The following is a 10,816-nucleotide window of genomic DNA, read 5'->3' on the forward strand; positions in this document are numbered from 1 at the left end:
TAAGTGTGCAGACTATCTACAAAAAAACCATCCTAGGCTCCGCTATGACAAGGAGCTGGATGCAGGCTGTTCGATTGCTAATGGAGTCATTTAGAGAGCTGGCCGCCATTTGATCAATGACCGTATGGATCTAACCGTGGCAAAGTTTAGTTTACAAGGGGCAGAGGCTGTGTTGAAGCTACGCTCACTGGATTCAAGTGGAGATTGGCAGGCGTATTGGAACTTTCATAAGAAATGCCTCGCCTTCGTAATCATGGAGAACTAATGAATGCTGCGTCGCAGCAAGAGAACCACACCGAATGGCCTTTGACCACTCGAATGGCTCCCAAGCTGCTGACATACAATATCGGTTCATATCTGAATATCATGCTAGGGCGTCCATCAATACAGTTTTAGGCTTAATCACTGCTGGTTAAAAACAAACAGTAAAAAGGCTGGGTCTGCTTTTTGGTGACTATATTGGACTTAAGATCGTTCAATAAAAATGACTGATAAATAAACTAAATCGAACTTGGCGTATTGACGTAAATTGACACTGGTTAATGGCGTTGGTAGTTGGCAATCCGCTAAATTGTAACCATTCTCATTTGCGTATATATCTATATGAGTTGGGAATTTTCTAGTTCCAACAATTTCATACTAAAAACCATACCAAACAATAGGATGTTCGTTTTTGGCATATTGTGTTGATCTAAATTGTTTAGGTCGTTATTAGAGAGTTAATACCTGAAGAGCAGGTAACTAGCTTCTGAGACTAACCTCTGATGCCGGCGGAGAGAAGTGGATGAAGATGACATTGGGTGGGCTGAAAACCGGCGAATGTGGTCTGGTAACGGCTTTTCTGGATGCAGGCAGCTCCTATAGGCGTAAACTGTTGCCTATGGGGCTGACGCTTGGAACCAAGTTCACAGTTTGCCGTGTTCCTACAATTTGAGGTTAGAGGTTTCTAATTAACTATTCGTTGAGATGAAGCTGCTGTCGTTGAGGTTTCCATAGTATAAAACAAGATATTCTTGCAATCGTAGGAAACCATAATTGCGGTCAGACAACACTGTTTAATGCGTTAACCGGTGCCAGACCGCGTATTAGTAACTGGTCTGGTGTGACGGTTGAAAAACGCAGTGACTTTTATTCATTTGAAGACAATTCTGTAGCAGTTGTAAATCTCCTAGGTACTTATTGCTTGGATGTTGTTGACAGTGATGTTTCTCTGGATGAGAAAGTTGCCCGTGACTATATCATGAAGCGTGAGACAGATATGATCATCAATATTCTTGATGCTTCCAATATTGAAAGAAATATCTACCTGACGAATCAATTACTGGATATGGTGGATCAGGTTATTGTGGTACTCAATATGATTGGCGTTGCCAAAGAAAAGGGCATGGACATTGATAAGCTTCAGAGGATCTCGGTTGTCCAGTATTGCCACTGGTGGCCAGTAAATTAGGAAACATCAAGAGCTTTATGTAGGATGTTAATACTTTTCTTAATGATGGTATTTCCGTAGCCTAGCCTTTAAATTTGGGTGATCAGCTGGAACAAGATATTACAGTTATTGAGTCGGCCCTTGAATGGGCGACTTCTATGGATAACCAACTATCTCAGCTATGGTACGCATTAAAATTGCTTGAAGGTGACAACATTCCACTTCCTGATTTGACATGACATGTAGTGAATGTAGCCACCCAGCAGCTGCATATTATCGAAGCAGTGCTGGAAGAAGATATGGATATTATTTTGGCCAGCCAACGTTATGATGTGGTCGAACATATTATGGAATCAGTAATTCGTGATATAGGTGTAGCTGTCATCACCTTACTGAATCCATTGACCGTGTGGTGCTGAACCGGATTCTTGGTTTCCCAATTTTCTTGTGGGTCATGTACTTGATGTTTATGGTTACCATTAATTTTGGTAGTGCCTTTATCGACTTTTTCTATATCTTTACGGGCACATTGCTGGTGGATGTGGTTGGCCATTGGTTAAACTCTCTTGGTGCTCCTGCATGGGTCATTGCTGTTCTGACTGATGGTGTGGGTGGTGGTATCCATATGGTATCAGCGTTTATTCCAGTCATTGCTTTCCTGTCTTTGTTCCTTTCAATACTGGAAGACTCAGGATATATGACGAGAGCTGCTTTTGTCATAGTCCGGCTGATGCGTTTTCTGGGGCTTCCGGGGAAAGCTTTTGTTCCTATGTTGGTCTGGTTTGGCTGTAACGTACCAACAATTATGGCAGCAAGAACACTGGATAATGAGAAAGATCGGCTGTTAACCATTTCCATGGCTCCGTTGATATCTTGTGGTGCTCGTCTGCCTGTTTATGCACTGTTTGCTGCCGCCTTATTCCCTTAATCTGGTGATAATGTGGTGTTTGTTCTGTATCTGATTGGTGTTCTAGCTGCTATTTTTACTGGTCTTATTCTGAATCAAAGTATTCTCCGCGGTAACAGTTAGCCATTTATTATGGAGTTTCCCAATTATTACCTGCCATCTGTGACTCAAGTGATGTTACGTACTTGGGATAGCCTGAAGTATTTTATCTTACGTGTGGTAAGACGATTGTGGTTGTTGTTGTGTTGAACACCATAAATGAGCTTGGTACTTATGGTTCATTTGGGTACAAAGATACTCAAAACTCAATGCTCAGTAAAATCTGTCAGACCATTACACCTATGTTTGCTCAAATGGGCATTACAGAAGAAAACTTGCCTGCGGCAGTTGGGCTGTTTACCGGTATTTTGACTAAAGATGCAGTAGTTGGAACCATTGATTTTATGGTATGGTGCCATAGCCGCGTCTGAAAACTTGGAAGTCGAGACTGATGGATCTTTTGATTTGGTGGCAGGTTTAAAAAAAGCAGTTATTACAATTCCTGCAAATTTGCGTGGTCTTAGTGGAACACTTACTAATCCTCCTGGTGTTCAGGTGGTGGACCTTACTGATCTTGATAATGTTGCAGAAGAGCAGGCTGTAACGGTAAGTACATTATACATTGTGGCTGGCCTATTCCCAAGCAATGCGGCTGTCATTGCCTACGATGATCCTTCTGTATACCACGTGTGTGCGGCGCTGGGTGCGATTTACCGTGAGACCAGTTTAGGATGGACTTTCTTTCTTGGGTATGCATTGGCAACGATTTACTACCAACTGCCACTACTATCCGTACAACCTAGCGAAACTCTGATGTGGGTTGTCTCTATAGCCCTAGTGATGTTTATCATGGTTACCATGATGAAACGGATGTGGGTAACGATCTTACAAGTACGAATGGACGTAAGTACTCAGTGATCTATCTGCAGGGGACTGGGGCCGAAGGCTGACTTTGAACCCTTTGGTTTTAACCTTAAGACTGATGTGACAGAAGCTGACGATGCTGATCAAGGTCCGTGATTATTTGAAACAGCAGAAAATCTGTTCTCTGGCAGCTCTCAGTGTACAGTTTTATACAACACCTGAAGCCATGAGGGGGATGCTCTCTAATTGGTTAAGGAAAGGGCAGTCAAGCTGTGAGTAGTTTGGTTGCTTTGTAACCTGCAGAAGTGGCTGTATTTCCTGTGACCACGCGTAGCTGGAAATTTACAGCTGGCAGGAGATGGTACAGCGCATTCCAGTGTTCAATCTTGCCTAACTCGTTACCACACAGCTTACTGCTTTACTACAAAGATAAACTGGTGTTTGGTGAAGGTCCTTTGCAATTAACTTTGTACCCTAGCCTAGGCAAACTCAATGTATGGGTTAGAATCCAGCATCCTGTCGGTAGCGATGTATAATTTTTATTCGATGGCTCTCATAATTCTAGGAAACAAATAGCATACAATTAGCTCCGCTTTCCCAAGATCTGCTTTAAAGAAATCTTTTCCCCTTACTTCAATACCGAAAAAACATTTAGTTTACATGGCTAGCAATGGAGAGAGTTCATAGGCCAGAAGATTCAGACTAGGATATTTCTCCTTAAGAACAGGTATCAGATGTCCCCAACCACTGCCAAATACAACCACTTTGCCGGTTACATTGTCTGGCAAGCACTCCTTGGTGGTCCCTCTTACTTTTCTAGTAGTCAGTGTTGGACCTATACCAAACCGTATGGTCCAGAAGATGATAGAGCCGGTAATCAGACCAACTAAAGTCAGAGTAATTATTGTTATTAATTCAGAAAACAGTGAATTAGGCTTTAATCTTCAACACGTTCCTAGGTCGTGAACGGCCAATCAGTGAGAATCCTATATAACCACAAACTTCCAGTTTTTTTGCCATCTTCAGGAACTTACATATTTGCGCTATAGACTTTCCAGTACGCTGCCCGACGATTTTACCAGCGTCGTATTTGTTGCCTCGTTCTTCCATATTCCATAGAATCGTCGTACCATGAATTTTCTGATCATTCAGATGCCATTTGCACTGGCCACATATGCTGTCCTGTTTGGCATGGTCAAGAATATGAGTAACTTTGCCAGACACTTTGACATTTTCTTAAAAGATTGTGACATAACTTTTGGCTTCACCGAAACTGTTGTCAACTGTTTTCCAGATAGCTAGAGGAGAGGTACAAGGGTGACAAACGACAGACACGCAGCAAACAAGGCAACTGCAATGGCGCTTTTCTTCCAGAACATGCGAGTAGCCTCCAATACCCCTAGTTGATCTTGGGGTACATAATTTAACGTGAGCTCAACGCTTCAATTCTGGCTATAGCCCTTGGATTTTAATGGTTTGAGGCATAGAGATGTTTTTTGTTAAGTGCCCAATGGCTACCTCGTAGCCTTTTCTAGGCAATGAAGTACTCAAATCACTCTTTTCCTGCAACATGAATACGTACAAAAAGGCTGAAGCATATGTAGCGCAATGGGCCATCCCTTCGAACTCATGTTAATTTATTGACTCATATTGCCAAGTCAAGACTATAGCTGGCGGCTATTGTTCTAATCCATTACAGAATAACCTTGGTTATACAATCAGAGCAGTTCATGGCAGTTTATTCCATAAACTTCCATGAACCTCGCGCTTGGCTTTGTCGTTCTTAGAAGTTTTGTGAATGCGAGCCGTGCATATTCTACATAAGTAGTGAGCCACATGCTCTGCGTCACACGTCTTACATAGATGTGTGTGTGAAGAACTGGTCTCGTGTTACTTGAGAACATCACCTAATCATTAAGGTAAAACAATTTGCCTCGAACACTTCTGCGAAATTCAGAAGGTGAGAGTTGGTATTGACGTTTAAACAGTCTGGAAAAATAATCTGCGTCAGCATAACCAACCTGCATGGCAATCTCGGCAATACCCAAGTTCGTATTCTTTAATAGATCTCTCGCCTGATCAAGCCTAATTTTGCGAACATACTCCATTGGGGCTGAGCTTGTGGCTTGCTGGAAACGGCGATTGAGTGTTCGAGTGTTCAGGCCGGATAGTTTGCACAGGTCTTCAATAGAAATATCATTGGCAAACTGGTGGTGAATGAAGTCCTGAAGAGAAACGATAATTTCATCATGATGAGCAGTGGTATGGTCATCTGCATAATGGGTGTCTTTAAAGGGCTTTCTAATTTCATGGGAAAACTGTTGTTCAACCCTCTGGGCAAAAGATTCACCGAGCGCAACACCAATCAGATGCACCATCAAATCAGCAACAGAATTAACACTTCCTGCGCAATAAATGCGATCGGCCCGAGTGATCAGGTGATTTGGCTTGAAGTCCACTTCTGGAAAAAAGCGCTGCAACTTCTCCATATAAAACCAGTGGGTTGTCGCAGGTTTGTGTTCCAGCAAGCCGGCAGCTGCCATGAATGATACCCCGGTTCCTGCAGCAGCAAATACAGCACCTGAATCGTATTGCTGTTTTATCCATTCAGTAATATCCGGGTTTTTCCGAACTATCGGGATAGGATTCCGCCAGAGTGCCGGTATCAGGATCAAATCACCAATACCACTTTGTTTAAAGGTTCGGTCTGGTGTGAGTCGCAAGCCACCAGTTGTGGTAACTGGCTCTGGTTTCATTGCGCAGAAATTAACCTCAATACTTTTCTGTATTGAAGACAGGCGTGTATAAGTCATTGCAGCTTCAAGCATTTCCAGCGGTAACGTTACACTGGTGCTGATCATATGCTCGACCATGGGGATCAATACCCGGTTCAGCTGTAATGTAGGTGGTTGTCGGAACATTATTTAAACGTCTGTCTGATTAATCCGGTTTTATGTCTTTTTCATCTGGTTAAGATTACCACGAAAACATTACACTGTGCCAACTTCTTTTTGATTCTTAATTTGCATTCATAACGATCTACCAGTACTCATAATTTGAGTAGCAGGTGCTGTTATTATACAGGAGTGTGGTTTGTCCAGATTACCCGTTATTGTTGCTCAAGGTGGGGTCAGCTCGGCCGGAAGAACCTCTGGTTTTCATGGCTATCGTCGCTTGGTGCTTGAATGCCTAGATGACCAATCACAGCGTGATACGCTTTCAGCGCTTCGAACACTGAGAAACTTGCCGGTCGACAGCAGCCGGGATGAGATTCTATCTGGTACACTTATTCGGCAGCTGGAAAAAAATCTCTTTGACAATCAGGCAATTCCTATTCATCAGATGATTCAAGCAGAACGTGGTACTGAAATCATTCTTCGATGGCGCCGTCTACCAGACCCATTACCACTAGGCTGGCAGCTGGAAAAGTTGGAAGATGGTCGTGTAAAAGTTCGCATCAAGCGTAGTCAGAAGCTGATGATACCAGCAACCAGACAATCCATGGTAAGTTCAGCAGGTCAGCTACCGACAGGGTTTGCACCGGAGAAACTTTATCAGTCACGAAATCATCCACGATCTCTGGCAATGACAGTCTTTGGTGCATCAGATGCCATTTTTTCTTTAGGTATGGACTGGAAGGCTATCAAGCAGAAGCTAAGTCCTGAGGATATTGCAGTTTACGCGGGCAGCGCAATGAGCCAGATGGATTACAACGGGAATGGCGGTATGCTGCAGGCCCGTTTGCTCGGTACGCGGGTTACTTCCAAGCAGTGTCCATTAGGCTTTGCGGAAATGTCTGCAGATTTTATTAATGCCTATGTAATTGGTTCCATGGGTGGTACCGGTACAGGCATGGGAGCCTGTGCCACTATGCTCTATAACCTTGAACAGGCAGTATCTGAGATTCGTAGTGGTCGGAGACGGCTGGTAATAGTGGGTAATAGTGAAGCCCCAATAACAGCTGAAATCATGGAAGGCTATTCCACCATGGGTGCGTTAACCACGGATGCTGCGCTGCGAAATTTGGATGGTCTGTCTGATTCTGATAATCCTGACTGGAGAAGAGCTTGCCGTCCATTTGGTAATAATGCCGGTTTCACCATTGCTGAATCTAGCCAGTTTCTGGTATTGATGGATGATGAGCTTGCGCTTGAGTGTGGCGCAGAGATTTTGGGAGCAGTAGCTGATGTATTCATTAATGCGGATGGCTTCAAAAAATCCATTTCAGCTCCTGGTGCTGGTAATCACCTGACTGTAGCTCGAGCAGCTGCACTTGGCAGAGCCATTGCTGGTGATGATGCCATTCGTTACCGTAGTTTTGTCCAAGCCCATGGCACAGGAACCCCACAGAACCGGGTTACCGAATCACAGATCCTCAATGAAACAGCCAAAATATTTGGAATGAAAAACTGGCCTGTTGCTGCAGTAAAAAGTTATGTTGGTCACTCCATTGGTGCTGCTGGTGGTGATCAGATTATGGCGACACTTGGTGTCTGGAAGCATGGTGTTATTCCTGGAATCAAAACAATTAAAGGTCTGGCAGAAGATGTTTACTCAGAGCATCTGAATATTCTTATGAGCCACTTGGAAACTAGGAACGGTAAGATGGATCTGGCTTTGGTTAATGCCAAGGGTTTTGGTGGCAATAATGCTACAGCACTGTTGTTGAGCCCTGAGATAACGGTAAGGATGTTAAAGGCCAACCATGGTGAGAAAGCCATGACACAGTGGCAGCACAGAAACGAGTCAGTTACTCAGCACCAAGCTGATTATGAGGGACATTGCCAGTCTGGTGAGGCCAAGCCGATTTACCAGTTTGGTGAAGGTGTTCTGGATGGTAATGATCTTGAGTTTGATGATTCTCAGATCAAAGTACCAGGCTATGGTAAGGTATTGAATTTAGAGTTAGAAAACCCTTTCTGGGATTTTTGATTCCACCGCTGCTAACTACCTGCTTTAACAGGTGGTTGGGGCTATTGTCATAAAGAGCATACCATACGCGATGTTCTACTTTTCGAATTGTCCAGAAAAGTAAAACATTCCCTAATGTTCCATGGCTTCAGCCAATACGGCCATATGACCAAACTTTATGGACCAGAGAATAACGCGCACTTTACACGGTTAAGGTAGGCAGATTGGACATGACTATATTGCACTACGTGCGTCATTAGTTCTGTAACCCTTGCTAAATCAGGTATTTAAAACTTTCATGGCTCTAAGAAAAACAGAACATCACGTTACCATTTTATTATGTTCCACCTATATTACTCTAGTTCATCCATTGTTACCGCGATGTACGACTTTTGAGTCGATCTAACCAAGCATGACTGAACCTACTTCCTGTTATTAAAATCAGGCCATCATAAAGATAGCTGATTAAATCAGGGTGTGGTTTCCTTACTACGACGCCACATTCATTAGTTCTCCATGATTACGCAGGCGAGAGCATTCCTTATTAAAGTTCCAATACGCCTGCCAATCTCCACTTGAATCCAGTGAGCATAGCTTCAACACAGCCTCTGCCCCTCTGCAAACTCCACTTTGCCCAAGTTAGATCCATACGATCATTGATCAAATGGCGGCAATCCCCTCAATTACTCCGGTGATAATTTGATAGCCAGCATCTAGGCCTTGTCATAGCAGAGCTTGGTACGGTTTTTTTGAAAATAGTGGCACACTTATCTCAATGCCTCCAGTTTTGTCAGACATCTCTTGCTCGCACTTTACCGATTCCCATGGCCACCTTGTCAGACTCACCCATGAGTATCTTCATAGACCGTTCTGCACCAAGCTTTCAATAGCCTCATCCCATTGTCGTGTAAACAGTGACCAGCTTTCCACAAATATTAAAGTAGATGATGACAGTTGCCTTAACTCCCTTATTTTTCATAATCACGGTAATCAGTTTCCGCTGATGATTGGGCCCATCAATAACAATGGCCAACTACCGTTTCTTCTTTGGATCTCGCCTGAGCGATTCCTCGAAAGCTTCTTCATATCACAGCTTCCGCCTCTCTTTCTACACTGGCCCACACTCTCTGATTCTTGGCTGGAGGACGTAATTTAACAACGTTGTCGCTCTTCCGATCCATATCAATCACCGATTATGCCGGGCGTAGATTTTGTTTTACCGTATAAACTGTGGTTACCTGTGCTATTCGTTTGCGATCTGTCTTCCCTCCCAGAATGAGTTTGGTTTGCAGCTCTGCTGACTCTTTTGCGCGTTCTTCCTAGTTGCTTCCCTAAACCATGCTACGCGCATCACTAGGCCTTACCATCAAAACTGAGGATCTGAAGGTTTTCTGTTTGCTCAATCCCAACCTTGCGCTGTTAGTAAAAAGCCTCAAAGTCTAGAGCCGTACCAGACACCAGTTGCATAGCCTTAGTTGTCCAAACATACTTGGACAACTATCATAATGTCGTTTCATCGTTCGATCATAAGAGCTATCCATCACATCGCTGACAATTTTTCCCCTCATGCCATCAGTGTACTTGCTAGTATTGAGGTTTACCTGAGCAACCAGCGGGAACACGCTTGATCGCTTCCGGTGGCTGTAACTGCAACGCCTGACTACGACAGAACCAAACAAGCTGGTCAGTTATCTGGAGGTATTTTTTCTGACGTAATTTCTCTGCTCACCGTCACTATTTGTTACCACGATTATTGCGGTTCATCATTGGCCTGTTTATCCAAATACCCTTGGAGGAGAAGGCACAATACTTCGTTGGCTTCAGTCTGGATATAGCTATCTATGGTGTCATGCTCTTGTGTGATCGTGTATTCAAGGTACTGAATGATAGCGTCCAAATTATCACGAGCCGGTGAGAAGAATGAATAATCGAGGACATTGACATAGGATGCGTTCACAATAGGCAGTGTTATTTAGCTATTAGCTTGACAACATTATATAGCCATAAAACCGCCTCTTTTTCGTTACCTGATATATCGAAAACCATGATGTTTTAGTAGCTGCACGTCGTATCAAAAGCACCACCACTAACGTGAGTTCGACGCTTTAATTTTGGCTACATCAATTGTATTTTAAGGTCTTTAGTCATAGTTATGTTTTTTTTAAAAAAGTGCCAAATGGCTCCTCCCTAGCCTTTGCCAGCCAATAAAGTACTAAAATCACTCTTCTCCTGTAACATGAATATGTACAAGAAAGCTGAAACCTATATAGCGTAAGGAATTATCTAGTCGAACTCACGTTGAATATCATGTCATGGCGTCTACCCATATAGTTTGAGAACTTAATCGCTGCCACTTTAAAAACCGGTAGAAAACGCGATGTGCGACTGTTCTGGTAAGTAAGAAAAATTGAACATCACGTATACTAAATATTTAGCAACCACCCTAAGTCCATGCATATATAAAGCGTATAACTAGCTCTACCGCTGGAGGCAACGGTCTATAGAACCATTCAGGCAGCGCCTTCCTGAGACTTGGGTTCAAACATGGGAGGCAATAACGGCATTTCCATCGACTGATGAATAAGTGCCATAATATCCATTTCACAAAGACGATGGATAACCGGCAAATCATCAATCACATAATATAAAGGCTGGAGAATGTCGAT

The sequence above is a fragment of the Borostomias antarcticus genome (genome assembly GCF_949987555.1).
Source record: "Borostomias antarcticus genome assembly, contig: scaffold_159, whole genome shotgun sequence".
NCBI lineage: Eukaryota > Metazoa > Chordata > Actinopteri > Stomiiformes > Stomiidae > Borostomias > Borostomias antarcticus.